Source organism: Chelonia mydas, chromosome 9 (assembly GCF_015237465.2).
Source record: "Chelonia mydas isolate rCheMyd1 chromosome 9, rCheMyd1.pri.v2, whole genome shotgun sequence".
NCBI classification, from domain to species: Eukaryota; Metazoa; Chordata; order Testudines; family Cheloniidae; genus Chelonia; species Chelonia mydas.
The window spans coordinates 38,917,030-38,933,192 of NC_057855.1; the positions used below are offsets into that span (position 1 = coordinate 38,917,030).

The 16,163-nt window shown below is 44.4% G+C and overlaps 1 protein-coding gene across 2 annotated transcripts in view; it reads right to left on the reverse strand.

The window, feature by feature from the left end:
* PXYLP1 (2-phosphoxylose phosphatase 1) overlaps positions 1–13,049 on the reverse strand; it is a 104,131-nt gene extending 91,082 nt beyond the window's left edge. The window contains exons 1-2 of one of the 2 annotated variants that reach the window (XM_043522543.1): positions 12,835–13,008; positions 1,736–1,805 (exon numbers count right to left, since the gene is read on the reverse strand). The gene's annotated coding sequence lies outside the window, so the exon portion shown is untranslated. Of the gene's footprint in view, positions 1–1,735; positions 1,806–12,834 lie in introns of both variants that reach the window. The other variant, XM_037908994.2, reaches the window with a different exon arrangement.
* Between the last annotated feature and the right edge of the window lie 3,114 nt (positions 13,050–16,163).

Here is a 16,163-nt window from a genome sequence, read left to right on the forward strand (position 1 = left end):
CTGGGCAAGTGTGGCTTTCCATCCCAGCAGACTGTGCTCACCCTTCTTTCCCTCAGCTATTTTTTTTTTTTTTTTACATCTACTGTGATTTATTATTGCATTAGTATCAATTTTTATAGTTTTAAAGCATCTATGATTTCTGTCAGAAATGTACATAACTAACTTCCAGCATTTCAGGATTTATTTTTTCAGTGCAAATTTCACGTACTGACTGTGTAGATTCACTTCCCACAAAGACACTTCAGGTAATTCGGTAAAATCTTGCCGCAGCAGTTACAGGTCTCTAGCTTCATGATCACAATACCCAACGAACAGGGGTTCAGCTGCTATTGATGGGCAGCAGCATATACTGAAGCCACACTCCCATCTCAGCTCTGCAGGAACACAGCTCAGACTCTGTTTAGAAAGTTTAGCTTCCTCCCACCTGACATTGGGCTAGTGGTGCATTAGGAGCAGGCAGGGTCTTCTGTTTTCTTCAACCCAGAGTTTCACTGGAGATTTATCTGGAGCATGTAGTGGGGATAGAGTTCAGTGATGATTCCACTCCATAGCTATAGAGAATGACACATTTTCTTGGGGGAATGGCAATGGAACAGCATGTGTGACTTTAAAGCAGGTTGAGCCCCACGACAGTACAACAAGCAAAGCTGTGGAAATAGCATGGGATCTTTCAATTAAAGGCTATTAGACAACGTATGCACTAGCAGGCAGATTGATGGTTGGATAGTCCACCTGAATTTTTACTCCTTCTGACTTCTAAATGCTTTCCTATGCAAACTCAATGTTTGCACAATAGTTTGTGTTTTGTTTTTTCCATTTATTTCTAAGAAATTCCTTTCAGGAATCATAGGCCAGATTGCCATCACCGGGAATGTCTGTCAAAACATTAAGCAGAAATTCAAGTAGCATGAAACAGAAGTCCGAATACATGGGGAACGTAAGCCAGCCCAAGAAAAAAAATGTGAAGAAAGTCAAACGAAGCGAGTATGGTAAAAATTAGCGTTGGTATTAGTTTGTCCCTTTAAAATAATCATTAACAATACAGAATACAATACAATACAGCCTCTGTATCTCACTCATAAGAGAACACAAATGGAAAAAGATCAGCACAGGATAATGATCTACTGCATAAATACTCCTGGTTTGTTGTGCAATTTATCAAAACAGATGCTGAGACAAAGCCATAGGGTTTATTTTCAAAACAGGACACAGTAATCCTATGACAAATTTCTGTGATGCTGACTTTATTCCTATTATATCATCTGATTAATGCAGTTTTGAAAACTGTATCTAACAGATGGGTCATCTGAGTAATGCTTACTTACTGCAGCATTATTGAATATCTTCTTTTCTGATTGGGTCAGAAAACAAACGTAATTATTTCAGCTCAAAAAATTAGTTATTTTAAAGCATCTCTACATGTCTTCTTGTTTAAGTAATTTTACTTCTTGTTGCCTGAAATTTTGTTTTGTTTAAATCAAAATAAATCAAAATTTAAATCAACTTGCCACCAATCTGATTCTGAATCCTATTTATGCCCTAAGCGTCAGATGCTGCTTTGGGCATGAGCAAGCCTCTACCTCCTGTGTCTGTTCAATCTGATTGCCTGGCACATATTTCATATTTCATTACTATACAGCACAATGAAAATATCTTTGCTCCTTAAGATCAACCAATTAAATTTAAAATACATGCCGTATATTAAAATACCATTAGATATATATAAGACATGTACCAAGATATCAACTCCAACACTACAAGTCTCATCTTTCATCACCTCCTCTGCATATGCCTCAATTTCTTCCCTGAGTGAGACGAAAATCAAGGTATCGGGCAGCCATAATCAAAGATCACGTGACACTTCACACAAAAAAGGAATGCTAACCCCTGAGTGCTGCCAAATTCCAAACTAAGATCCTGATACTGCAAAGAGAATCACATGAATGCTCCTGCATGGAGTTTCACTGACTTGAATTAAACTGAGGCCCAGGTACTTACAATCAGCCTATCTGGAGTACCCTGTGCAGTTTTAAAAGAAAGTATTCATAATTTTCTGCCCTTAACTGTTGTGTAGTGTTATAGTGTTCACTAAGGAGTCACTGTTTCACCACATAGATGGCAGATGAAGTAATTCATAATTTAGAGAGCATTTGGTATCTTTCCGGTTAGAAGGGATTATATACATTTTTATATAAATTTAAGTCATTATCACCCTGTTACTGACCTTATGATTGACTGCTTTAATTTATACTTGCCACCTCCATGTAATTTATACCTACACTTACTTCTTTAAGGCATTTCAGGATACATTTTGCCTGAAAGATGCTACACAGAAAAAGCCATACTGTAAAATGAGATTTAGTAGATAATCTCCATGGTATTTCAATATAATTACCAGGTCCCTCTCAAAATACCTGCAAGTAGAAATTCCATGGTTTAAAATCTCCACATAGACTTTTGGTATTCCTAAAATGTCCTACAGGTTTTAAGCATTTTTTTTTTTTTTAAAAAGAGAAAGGTTTCTAGCCAAGCTACAGTATTTTTATAAATAACCTTTTGAATGTGAATCAACGCAGCGCTACTGCTTACTGGCTCCATCATCACTAATTCATGATTAGTCATGATTGCAAACTGTATTCAAACTTCTGAAGTGGTTTTGAACACAGCCAGCAAACGTGGACACAGCCAAACCCTGTCAAAACTTCTCTCCAACGATAATTTGAGAAACTGGGGTGTTTGAGGTGTTAAGATTTTTCTTTTAAACAGACACTTCAGAGTCTTTGAGTACCGTTCTGAAAATAGTCTAGCGGCATCCACACTTGGTAACAAAATGTACTCAAAACCATTCATTAGAGCACCATGCCATTTTTCTCATACCCTAGTTTCCAAACCCATCCTGTATCACCTACAAAAGGCTCCATCCATTTTGTCCTCCCACAAATCTGCCTCCCTTTATCAGATTCCCCACCTCCCCAAACACTAGCAGTTGCAGATGTTTGGTGTAGTAGTCGGTTATGGTGGGAAAGGCTAGTTTTGCTGTTAACAGAAGGATGATAAAGGGAGTGTCGCAAGGTATTGTCCTAGGCCAGGGGTTCTCAACCTTTTTCTGAGGCCCCCCAACATGCTCTAAAAACTCCAAAGCCCACCAGTGCCACAACAACTGGTTTTCTGCATATAAAAGGGCCGGCATCAGGGTAGCAAGCAGGGCAATTGGCTGGAGCCCCACGCCACAGGGCCCCACCAAAGCTAAGTTGCTCAGGCTTTGGCTTCAACCCCGGTGGCAGGACTCATGGCCGTGGGCTTCAGCCCCATGTGGTGGGGCTTCAGCCTTCTGCCCTGGGCCCCAGCGAGTCTAATGCTGGTCCCGCTTGGAGGACCCCCTGAAACCTGCTTGGGCCCCCAAAGGGGCCCTGGACCCCCTGGTTGAGAATCACAGGACAGAAGTAAGTTTCCAGTGCTTGGTCTATGATGACAGGTTTCAGAGTAACAGCCGTGTTAGTCTGTATTTGCAAAAAGAAAAGGAGTACTTGTGGCACCTTAGAGACTAAGGTGCCACAAGCACTCCTGGTCTATGATGTACAGTGTTTGTGGTAAGGTATGTGGGGGAAGAGTAGAGGATATATAACGTTAGGTTGGTTAACTTTTCATTTCTTTGCTTTTGTGATTTAGTGTCTGGTAGGTTGTGAGTGTATCAACCCTAATTGCTTCTTAACAAAGCTGTTTGTGTATTCATCGTCTAGATTTTTGTAACACTACAGTCAGGGTGGGAACTTGTGTTGGAGGCAGAAGCGCAGCAGCTAATGGAGAAGATTTTCTCCATTTCTCCATCCACAGATGTGCAGAAAACCTTGTGTGTCAACAACTTCAAAGGAAACCCCTCTCTACCATGTGATAAAGTGACAGGAAAGGTAGCTCCTGACAGAGAACATTTTGTGCGCCCAGCCTCCATCACTCAGATCTGCTTTCTCTTTTGTGTAAGATTTCAATAATAATGTAAACAGCTGCTAAAAAACAAGCCTAAATCCAATAAAAAAAGGCCTACCCACTGCACCATATCTGCTCAGAGCATCCACCTCCTGCCAAGTTTTGTGCAGATGGACAATCTTGTTTTAAAAAGAAAAAGTCAACAACAAAAAGTCAGATTGACATAGAAAAATTTCAGACAGCCCCATTTCAAAGACCTCCTATTAAAAATTTATGAAGAAAAACCAGACAAGAGCTGCAGAGAAAATTCAAAGGGCTTAAAATGTTACACCAACTGGTCACCTACTTTTACGAAAAGAAAAAAAAACAAAAAGCAGGAATTTATGGCCCATTTTAAGACCATTCTAGAATGTAACCCTAATTATGGAGGTATTGCCATAGGCACCTTTGTAGCAAATCAGACTCCCTCTATTTGGGGAGGAGATGGTCTAGCAGAAACTCTCTAGGAGACAAGGAGCTGTGCCTACTTTTATATTGCCTGTTATAAAAATTAAAGTAGTGTTTTACTAATGCTGAGTTTACACAAAACATTTAAATGACTACAATTAAAAACCACTACGATAAGGTTAATATGATTTATCCTTCTGTGCTACTTTTAGTCACCTTTTTGAAAAGAGATTAAAATTAAGAAGCTTTTCCTTTTCATTCCACTCACACCCACCCACTACAAATTCTGTCTGCTTTAATCCTCCTTCCACAGATGTCAAAACAGGACATCAGTATTAAAACTACTCATTGCCAAAATCTGTTAGTCTAGCATCCCATTATTCTTGTAATGCTGGCACAATAACTTTATTATAATGTGTGACAGTTCATGCAGCTACTCAATGCTGGATCTACTTGCTCCAGAGATTTTTTTCTCCACCTATAAAGAATTATAGCATAAATATTCTTAAAAGATGATATAATGTCTTCTGCAGTTTCCACAGTATGCATCCGATGAAGTGAGCTGTAGCTCACGAAAGCTCATGCTCAAATAAATTGGTTAGTCTCTAAGGTGGCACAAGTCCTCCTTTTCTTTTTTCTTAAAAGATGAAGTTTTGGATGAAAATAGGTGCTTGTCCCTTAATAGGCAGTAACAAGGTCATCCCCTTGGTCATTCTGTTTTCATAGCACTTACATAAAGTGATCAGCCAAGAGTTCAGTCTTCAGACAGCCATGGTTATGAACATCTCTTTTAACCCTTTCTTTTCTCCCACTTTTGAAGGAACTCACATTTTACTGAAATTAAGAGGCAAAAATTCTGTAATCTAGGGCCCTACCAAATTCGCGGCCACAAAAAACATGTCACGGACCGTGAAATCTGGTCTTTTGTGTGCTTTTACCCTATACGATACAGATTTCCCAGGGGAGAAAAGGTGAGAAAAGGGAGAAAAGGCAGGGCAGAAAAGGTGGGGGAGTAGCACTGTATGTAAGGGAGCAGTATGACTGCTCAGAGCTCCGGTACGAAACTGTGGAAAAACCTGAGTGTCTCTGGATTAAGTTTAGAAGTGTGTGCAACAAGAGTGATGTAGTGGTGGGAGTCTGCTATAGACCACCGGACCAGGGGGATGAGGTGGATGAGGCTTTCTTCCGGCAACTCACGGAAGCTACTAGATCGCATGCCCTGATTCTCATGGGTGACTTTAATTTTCCTGATATCTGCTGGGAGAGCAATACAGCGGTGCATAGACAATCCAGGAAGTTTTTGGAAAGCGTAGGGGACAATTTCCTGGTGCAAGTGCTAGGGGAGCCAACTAGGGGGGGCGCTTTTCTTGACCTGCTGCTCACAAACCGGGTAGAATTAGTGGGGGAAGCAAAAGTGGATGGGAATCTGGGAGGCAGTGACCATGAGTTGGTTGAGTTCAGGATCCTGACGCAGGGAAGAAAGGTAAGCAGCAGGATACGGACCCTGGACTTCAGGAAAGCAGACTTTGACTCCCTCAGGGAACAGATGGCCAGGATCCCCTGGGGGACTAACATGAAGGGGAAGGGAGTCCAGGAGAGCTGGCTGTATTTCAAGGAATCCCTGTTGAGGTTACAGGGACAAACCATCCCGATGAGTCGAAAGAATAGTAAATATGGCAGGCGACCAGCTTGGCTTAATGGTGAAATCCTAGCGGATCTTAAACATAAAAAAGAAGCTTACAAGAAGTGGAAGGTTGGACATATGACCAGGGAAGAGTATAAAAATATTGCTCGGGCATGTAGGAAAGATATCAGGAGGGCCAAATCGCACCTGGAGCTGCAGCTAGCAAGAGATGTCAAGAGTAACAAGAAGGGTTTCTTCAGGTATGTTGGCAACAAGAAGAAAGCCAAGGAAAGTGTGGGCCCCTTACTGAATGAGGGAGGCAACCTAGTGACAGAGGATGTGGAAAAAGCTAATGTGCTCAATGCTTTTTTTGCCTCTGTTTTCACTAACAAGGTCAGCTCCCAGACTGCTGTGCTGGGCATCACAAAATGGGGAAGAGATGGCCAGCCCTCTGTAGAGATAGAGGTGGTTAGGGACTATTTAGAAAAGCTGGACGTGCACAAGTCCATGGGGCCGGACGAATTGCATCCGAGAGTGCTGAAGGAATTGGCGGCTGTGATTGCAGAGCCCTTGGCCATTATCTTTGAAAACTCGTGGCGAACGGGGGAAGTCCCGGATGACTGGAAAAAGGCTAATGTAGTGCCCATCTTTAAAAAAGGGAAGAAGGAGGATCCTGGGAACTACAGGCCAGTCAGCCTCACCTCAGTCCCTGGAAAAATCATGGAGCAGGTCCTCAAAGAATCAATCCTGAAGCACTTAGAGGAGAGGAAAGTGATCAGGAACAGTCAGCATGGATTCACCAAGGGCAAGTCATGCCTGACTAATCTAATTGCCTTCTGTGACGAGATAACTGGCTCTGTGGATGAAGGGAAAGCAGTGGACATGTTATTCCTTGACTTTAGCAAAGCTTTTGACACGGTCTCCCACAGCATTCTTGTCAGCAAGTTAAGGAAGTATGGGCTGGATGAATGCACTATAAGGTGGGTAGAAAGCTGGCTAGATTGTCGGGCTCAACGGGTAGTGATCAATGGCTCCATGTCTAGTTGGCAGCCGGTGTCAAGTGGCGTGCCCCAGGGGTCGGTCCTGGGGCCCGTTTTGTTCAATATCTTCATAAATGATCTGGAGGATGGTGTGGATTGCTCTCTCAGCAAATTTGCGGATGATACTAAACTGGGAGGAGTGGTAGATACGCTGGAGGGGAGGGATAGGATACAGAAGGACCTAGACAAATTGGAGGATTGGGCCAAAAGAAATCTGATGAGGTTCAATAAGGATAAGTGCAGGGTCCTGCACTTAGGATGGAAGAATCCAATGCACCGCTACAGACTAGGGACCGAATGGCTAGGCAGCAGTTCTGCGGAAAAGGACCTAGGGGTGACAGTGGACGAGAAGCTGGATATGAGTCAGCAGTGTGCCCTTGTTGCCAAGAAGGCCAATGGCATTTTGGGATGTATAAGTAGGGGCATAGCGAGCAGATCGAGGGACGTGATCGTTCCCCTCTATTCGACACTGGTGAGGCCTCATCTGGAGTACTGTGTCCAGTTTTGGGCCCCACACTACAAGAAGGATGTGGATAAATTGGAAAGAGTCCAGCGAAGGGCAACAAAAATGATTAGGGGTCTAGAGCACATGACTTATGAGGAGAGGCTGAGGGAGCTGGGATTGTTTAGTCTGCAGAAGAGAAGAATGAGGGGGGATTTGATAGCTGCTTTCAACTACCTGAAAGGGGGTTCCAAAGAGGATGGCTCTAGACTGTTCTCAATGGTAGCAGATGACAGAACGAGGAGTAATGGTCTCAAGTTGCAATGGGGGAGGTTTAGATTGGATATTAGGAAAAACTTTTTCACTAAGAGGGTGGTGAAACACTGGAATGCGTTACCTAGGGAGGTGGTAGAATCTCCTTCCTTAGAGGTTTTTAAGGTCAGGCTTGACAAAGCCCTGGCTGGGATGATTTAACTGGGACTTGGTCCTGCTTTGAGCAGGGGGTTGGACTAGATGACCTTCTGGGGTCCCTTCCAACCCTGATATTCTATGATTCTATGAGACCAGCATTTCTCAAATTGGGGGTCCTGGCCCAAAAGAGAGTTGCAGGGAGGTTGCAAGGTTATTTTAGGAGGATCGTGGTATTGCCACCCTTACTTCTGTGCTGCCTTCAGAGTTGGACGGCCAGAGAGCAGTGGCTGTTGGCCAGGTGCCCAGCTCTGAAAGCAGCGCCCCACCAGCAGCAGCACAAAAGTAAGGGTGGTAATACTGTACCATGCCACACTTACTTCTGTGCTGCTGCCTTCAGAGCTGAGTGGCCGGAGAGCAGCAGCTGCTGACTAAAGGCCCCATTCTGCAGGCAGCAGCACATAAGTAAGGGTGGCAATACTATACCATGCCATTCTTACTTCTGCAGTGCTGCTGGCGGGGGCTCTGCCTTCAAAGCTGGGCTCCCGGCCAGAAGTCGCCACTCTCCAACTGCCCAGCTCTGAAGGCAGAATCGTCACCAGCAGCAGTGCAGAAATAAGGGTAGCAGTATCACAACCCAATCCCTACAATAACCTTGTGACACCCCCGCACCCACAACTCCTTTTTGGGTCAGGACTGCTACAACTACAACACCACGAAATTTCAGATTTAACTAGCCGAAATCATGAAATTTACTTTTTAAAAAATCCTCTGACTGTGAAATTGACCGAAATGGACCGTGAATTTGGTAGGGCCCCATGTAAAACTGTTACGTTCTATAAAGGACCCAGTATATGCACAACACAAGAAATTTCAAGGGAGATTCAATAAAAATCAAAAAGTCTTTTCTAAACAAAAAAAAAATTAGGATGAAGTTTCTGTACGCTGAAAAAAAGTGGACTTTCCTTAAATACATTAAAGGCAGCGAACTTCACAAAGATTGAATTTTTTTTAAAAATTGACACCTGACATACTACACTACTTAAAAACATATCATAGCTAATGGTATGTTGTGACGGTATCTGATTAAATTATGACGATATAGATCATTGTTGCAGCCACTGTTATACATTTGCAGCAAATATTGTACATACGTTGTAGAGTGAGGCGTCTATGAAAAGGTTATGACTTGCTGGTTCTGATTATGCTATCTGTATACATGTATCATTTTGTATGTGAAGTTAAGTATTGGCTCTATACTTGGATTTCAATTGTTTGTAACACCCATAGGGTAACACCCAGCACATCTTGGAGGGACTGTTCAAATTAAGTGGCTCATCAAGAAATACTTGGTTGATAATGGATTATGGGAGACACCCATCTACATCGAGTGGACTGTCATGCAAATGTGCTGTCTGGAATGTAGGTAATGGCTTCCTGCAATGACTAAGGGAAATGGGGCATGAACATGTGACTTGCCCATGTGACTCCGAACTCCATCTTGTTGCTATAATTTTCCACAGTAAGAACAATGGGATGCCCTCCATGTGGCAAAAGCTATAAAAGGTCCTGGGAACATCTCCATTGTGTTCTCAATCCTGCTTCTTACCTCTGGAGGAACTTTGCTACAGACTGAAGCTCTGAACAATGGACTGAATGCCCCATCCAAGCCGTAAATGTACTCCAGAGACTTGACTTAAGCCAGCAGTTTATTCCATCACTGCTACAAGTCTGAGCCAAGAACTTTGCCATTACTGTATGTAATTGATTCCTTTAACCAATTTTAACTCTCACCTTTCTTTCTTTTTATAAATAAACCTTTAGATTTTACTTAATAAGAACTGGCTGTAGCGTGAATTTGGGTAAGATCTGAAACATTCATTAAACTGGGAGGTAATGTGTCCGATCCTTTGGGATTGGTAGAACCTTTTTTTTTTTTAATATGATGAAATAAGATTTACAGAAATTTTCATCATATTTGACGTGGGTACCCGGATGGAGGCCTGAGGCTGGATCACTTTAAGGGAACTGTGTTGTTTGGACTTCTGAGTAACCAGTGAGGTAATAAAGAAGCAGTTTTATGCTGGTTTGGTAAATGCATTGGAATATCCACCAGCTTTATGGGAACTGTCTGCCCCATTCTTTGCAGTTCACCCTAATTGAGTGACCACAGTTGGCTCCCCATTAGGACCCCAGTCACATATGTATACACTGAAAATGGTGCAGCGCTTCAAAATACACACTACCTATGCCAACAGGAAGCGTTCTCCCATTGGTGCAGGTAATTCACCTCCCCATAATAAACCTCTGGCTATAACTAACAAATGGCTTGGATCCCAAAGGGCTCATTATACCCAGGGTGTACTGTACCTACATGCATAAAATTAAGATTTCCAGGATTGAGGCCTAAGTGTCCAGCTAGCCATTGGCTGGCTAATTTCTTAGAGGCATCATGGCACAAGTGGGTCTTGAGAAAGAATTTAAAGGAGAGTGGAGCCACCTTATAGATCAGTTCAGGGAGGACTATTCCATGCGCTAAGGATGGTATGGAAGAAAGCACAGACACTTGTGAGGGAAGCAGACAAATCAAGTGTCAAGGGGGCAATTCTGTCTAGCCTTTGCCATTTTGAGGGATTATTCTATTTTTTACTATTAATATTACTTATTTATTTAGCCATTTTAAAAAAGTTACTTGCCTGGGATGCTGCCACCAACAGACCATTCAGACTGGCAAGTGACAAGCTAGGGGTAAAATTTTCAGTCACCTACGTGACTTGGACTCCTAATTTCGATTTAGATGCTTAGAAGCTTAACTTCTAATCAGCAAATTTTAGGGTACAATTTTCAAAAACACCTAAAGAATTGTCTATAAAGAAGTTTTACTAATTATACCTCCCTGCACATTTATTCTGCAAAAAGAACGGGAGTACTTGTGGCACCTTAGAGACTAACATTTATTTGAGCATAAGCTTTCGTGGGCTACAGCCCACTTCATCGGATGCATGCAGTGGAAAATACAGTAGGACAATTTTATATACACAGAGAACATGAAACAATGGGTGTTACCATACATACTATAACGTGATTGATCAGTTAAGGTGAGCTATTACCAGCAGGAGAGGAAAAAAAACTTTTGTAGTGATAATCAAGTTGGGCCATTTACAACAGTTGACAAGAACGTGTGAGGAACGGGGGGGGGGGGGAATAAACATGGGGAAATAGTTTATAACTGATCACTCTCATTATAGTGCATACGGTAACACTCATTGTTTCATGTTCTCTGTGTATATAACATCGTCCTACTGTATTTTCCACTGCATGAAACCGATGAAGTGGGCTGTAGCCCACGAAAGCTTATGCTCAAATAAATTTGCTAGTCTCTAAGGTCCCACAAGTATTTCTATTCTTTTTGCGGATACAGACTAACACAGCTGCTACTCTGAAACATTTATTCTGGCAAGAGTAACTTTTTTCGGTTTACTTGTTACCCCACCACAAGCAACAGACTGAACTGAAAAAAAGCCATTCTCATCCCAAAGTTAGTGTCCACAAAGGGAGGTCATACCAGGATAACCATATAGGTGTAAAGTCACGCTTTAGATTATACTGACAAACTTTCCCATGCAGACAAAGCCAATGGGTAAAATGACTTTGGGTATGTCTACACAGTCCACAGAAGCAAACCTCCCAGCCTGGGCTGAGAGACTCCAGCTAGTAGGGCTTGTAGCTTAATGGCATTCTAAAAATAGCTGCACAGACAGCTCTGAAGTTGCTGCTCTGGTCCCAGCTCCACACCCAGCCACAACTTCAAAGCGCTGTCTATACTGGCTACCACAAACCCAAGACTGTCCACTGGGACAGGGACGACTGCTGCCGGTGGCTGTACAGACATAGCCTTAGGAATTTAGGGGGCTAAATCTCATTGGCTAATGCACAATTTAAAAAAAAATGCGCTCTCACCTTTTGTTAGCTAACACATGGTAACAAAGGGAAATCCTAGCAAGGAGATGGCAGTTTGTAGTTTTTAGATGTGTTGGCAGGTTGAGATAAACTCTGCATCAGCTGGCATGAGTGAAAGCTACAAACTGCCTTGTCTTCCTTATGTCAAGGTAAGAACACACATTTTCCCGAGTGAAGACAAGGCCACTAAACCTCAATGGGCTGTCACAGCTTAATCTTCAATGCCAAAAGGGAGGAATTTGTTGGGGGGGGGGTTACAGCAGGATAAACTTTGGGGCTGTAAACACCTTGTTTGGTAGCTCTGTAGTTTCTGAAAATCTCACCCCATCTCTTTGCGCTGGGGATGTCGCTGGAGAGCCGCTGCACTGTTATTATTAATTAATGGATAGCAGTACCTACGGGACCCTTTGCGAACCAGACCCCGCCGCGCTAGCAGCTCCCAGTCCAGGCTGCTGGAGACTCATCCGAGCCGGAGCGCGGCTACCGACTGCCCCTAAGGGGACTGGGCTACGCGGGCGCCCCACGCTGGCGCCGGGCGAGCTGCCCAGCACTGGGGGAAGTGACACTACCCCTAGAGGGAGCGCCGGGCGCAGCCCGAGCCCACCCCGGAGGAGGAGGAGGAAGAGCAGGGGCCGCCCCGCCCCACCCCGGCTGCTCCGGCCGGGACCCAGGGAGCTGAGGAGCCCAGCGGGTCACACACCGCGGTGGCTCCCGCCAGGCAAAGCAGAGGGCAAGGGGACCTCGGCGGCGGCGGCCGGAGCGGGTGCGGGGAAGGGTCCGCGCGGAGCTGGGTGCCCGCAGCGGGGAGCCGGGGTGCCCAGCAGCGGTGGTGCCCGGGAGGGGGGCGCGGAGCCGCGGGTGCCCACTGGGGAAGAGGCTGCCCGGAGCAGGACGCGCGGTGGCGGCGGTGCCCGGGGAGCCCGGCGCGGGGGCAGGGGGCTCCCGGGGGCGGCGCTGCCCGGCGCGGGGAAAGGGGTGGCGGCTCCTACCTCCTCCGCGGCTGCCGTCTGCTCCGCTCAGCGCCTCCGCCCGGGGCTGGAGCCGGAACCCGCCGCCTCCTGCTGCTGCCGCCAAGCGACAGCCCCAACTCGGACTCCGCAGAGCGGATCAAGTTCTGCCGAGCGCCGCCTCCTGCCCCGCTCGCACACGCGGGGCTCCCTGGGGCCCAGCACGACAGCCGCCAGCGCCACCTGCCGCCGCAACCGGGAGGCTGCAGCTTGGGCTCCCTCCTCCCCCGAACGGGGAGCGGCGCGGTCACCCCTCCGGCTCAGCCGCGCTGCCCACAACCGGGGTTCCGCGCTGAGCCACCCCGCTCTAGTCCGTGTGATCCCAGACGCTCAATAGGTGCGGAGCAGAAGGGAGCCCGGGTTTAGGGCTGGGCTCTCCTCCCAGCGCGGGCACTGCCTCCTCGAGTGAGTGACCCCAGGCAAATCAACCCCTGCCCGTGCCTCAGTTTCCCGTCTGCACAGGGGAGGTGATATGGTTTGTATTCTAGTGTCACCCAGAGGCCCCGCTCAGGATTGTGCCCTGGGCATTGGGACAGGCCACAGGATGAACTCACTCGTGCTTGAGACTTCACCAGTGTCATGATGCATAACATATAGAATCTGAAACTTCTCTGTTTTTCCTTGAATTGGTGAAGATCAAAAGCTAGAGCTAGGTTTAATAGTACCTTGAATACATACCTACCGATCAATGTATTGTTCTTACTACCTCCTATTGCTCCCAAGATTTAGGTGTATGGTGATTAATTCCCTGTATAAGAAAACAAACTATAGTTGAGCACCATGTGCAAAAATACTGATAAACCCCATCATTACAGGTTTCAGAGTGGTAGCCGTGTTAGTCTGTATCAGCAAAAACAAAAAGGAGTCCTTATGGCACCTTACAGACTAACAAATTTATTTGGGCATAAGGGTTCATGGGCTAAAACCCACTTCATCAGAAACATAGAGTGAAAAATACAGGAAGCAGTATATATATACACAGCACATGAAAAGATGTGAGTTACCTTTCCAAGTGGGGTGGGGTCCGTGCTAAGGAGGCCAATTCAGTTAAGGTGGAAGTGGCCTATTCTGTTGAAATGGCCGACATCCACCTTGATTGCATTGGCCTCGTTAGCACTACAAAAGTAATTTTCTCTCTCTTGATATTCACCCCTTCTTGTCAACTGTTGAGAATAGGGCACTTCCACCTTAATCGAATTGGCCTCCTTAGGACTGACCCCATATATATACACTGTTTACTGTATTTTTCACTCCATTCATCTGATGATGTGGGTTTTAGCCCACAAAAGCTTACGCCCAAATAAATTTGTTAGTCTTTACAGTGCCAAAAGGACTCCTCCTTGTTTTTGTCATCACAGTTGCCTTCCTGAGATCTACTGTTGAGATCTGGCATGTCTTTTCAGGATTGCCCCTTTAAGAAAGACAGATTTCAGTTACAGACAGAGGCACACTGTTGAAATTTCCAATAAAAGATAAAATTGAGTTGGACTCCTTATTTCATAACTCTATGAACTACTTGGAGACATTGATAATCTATAACCCTCAACTATTAAAACAGTCTTTTTCCATAGTAGAAGATTGTTCAACACCATCATAGTCCCACATTTACTCAAAAGAACAGACTTTAGGAGAAAACCTTTTTTTTTTTTTTTTAATCTCTGGAACTATTAAACTAAATTGTACAGATTTTTGTAATCTTGGTGTAAAACCTACTCCCTTCTTTGACTCATATTTAGGTATATAAGCTACATTTAAAAAGTTGAATAGTTCTGCTTAGTGACACAAATTAAATTTAACAGTTACATGGTGTATAACAGGGATCGGACACCAGCTGTTGACTATCAAAAGAAAAAGCAAACAAATACATTCAGCTCTGTAGTATTAACCCTGGGGCCCAATCCTGCAAATATTACCAAGAACAGTCAAACTGTCATGACTCATCTCATTGATTAAGGCATGGTAGTAAGTGCTTTCGAGGAGAGTTACATCCCCATCTGGGCCTAGAATTAAATGTAATTCACAAAGGATTTGGCAGTTAGGAACTCCCAATCTGTTCTCTAACTAATGAAAAGGATTTAATTTCCTTCACAGAATCCTTTTGCTCTGGAGAATAACACATTTCTCTGTGCACACAAAAGAATTTGTAATTTTCTTGGAGTTAAAGACATTGGGTTATTTACACTATACCATAGTATGTGGGAGGCAAACTCCACTCTCACCCTGAATCCAGGGCATGTGGACTACAGCTCAGGACTCTACTCCAGCATACAGCCTGGAATAGTGGCCACAGTCCCACTTTATCACATCTAATAAATTTTCATTCAACTGGACCTACATACTTGCAGATCCTATGGCCCTTTTCCCAGTCTATATCCAAAGCCCCTATGGCCCTATAGGTCTTTGTAGGTGTAGCAGAAATATTCTTTTCATTACACAGAAACCACTCTGCTAGCAACACCACCAGGTATCCTTGAATCAGGGTGAATTTCAACATTGTAAAAGTTTTTGTGCAGTAACTTAAAACTTTAGCAGACTCTTACTGGTGACAGGTTTTGTTTCCACATGCACAACAGGCCCATTAACTGAATCCAAATTCTTGCTAATGCAAGGCATTATGCATTGGGTCAAAATAGAGAGGATGCTATGAAATTGCCTACAATGTCATGTGGCCCATCTGCCTCTGCTAGTAGCAAGTATCAGTACACTAGATGGGGAGGGCTCTGTGTTATCACCGTGAATTCTTTCCCGGGAGTCTGGCTGGTGATTCTTGCTGACCTGCTCGGGGTCTAACTACTTGCCATACTTGGGAAGTAATTTTCCCCTATGTCAGATTGGCAGAAACCCTGGAGGCTTTTCACTTTTATCTGCAGCATGGGGCATGGATCACTTGCTGATTTGAACTAGAGTAAATGGTGGAGCCTCTGTAACTTGAAGGCTTTAAATCAAGGTTTGAGAACTTCAGTACCTCAGCTAGAAGTTATGGGTCTATACAGGAGCGAATGTGTGAGGTTCTGTGACTTGCAATGTGCAGGAGGTGAGACTTGATCACAATGGTCCCTTCAGGTTTTAAAGTCTATGAGTCTAAATACTCTGATATTTCCCTATCTGACTTCTGCCCAAGGTTCGACAGGCAGACCTGCAAATAAGAAATTATAGGTTACTGAAAGACCCGCCCTGTCAGGTATTAATACAGCCTCCTCCCTCTGGAGGAAGGGTGGAACTAGTTTCATGGTTTAACTAGTTTTCAAGGTACTGCTTGATACGAAAATGAGACTCTCAGATCTGACTTCTGCCAACCCCAAAGCTGGCCA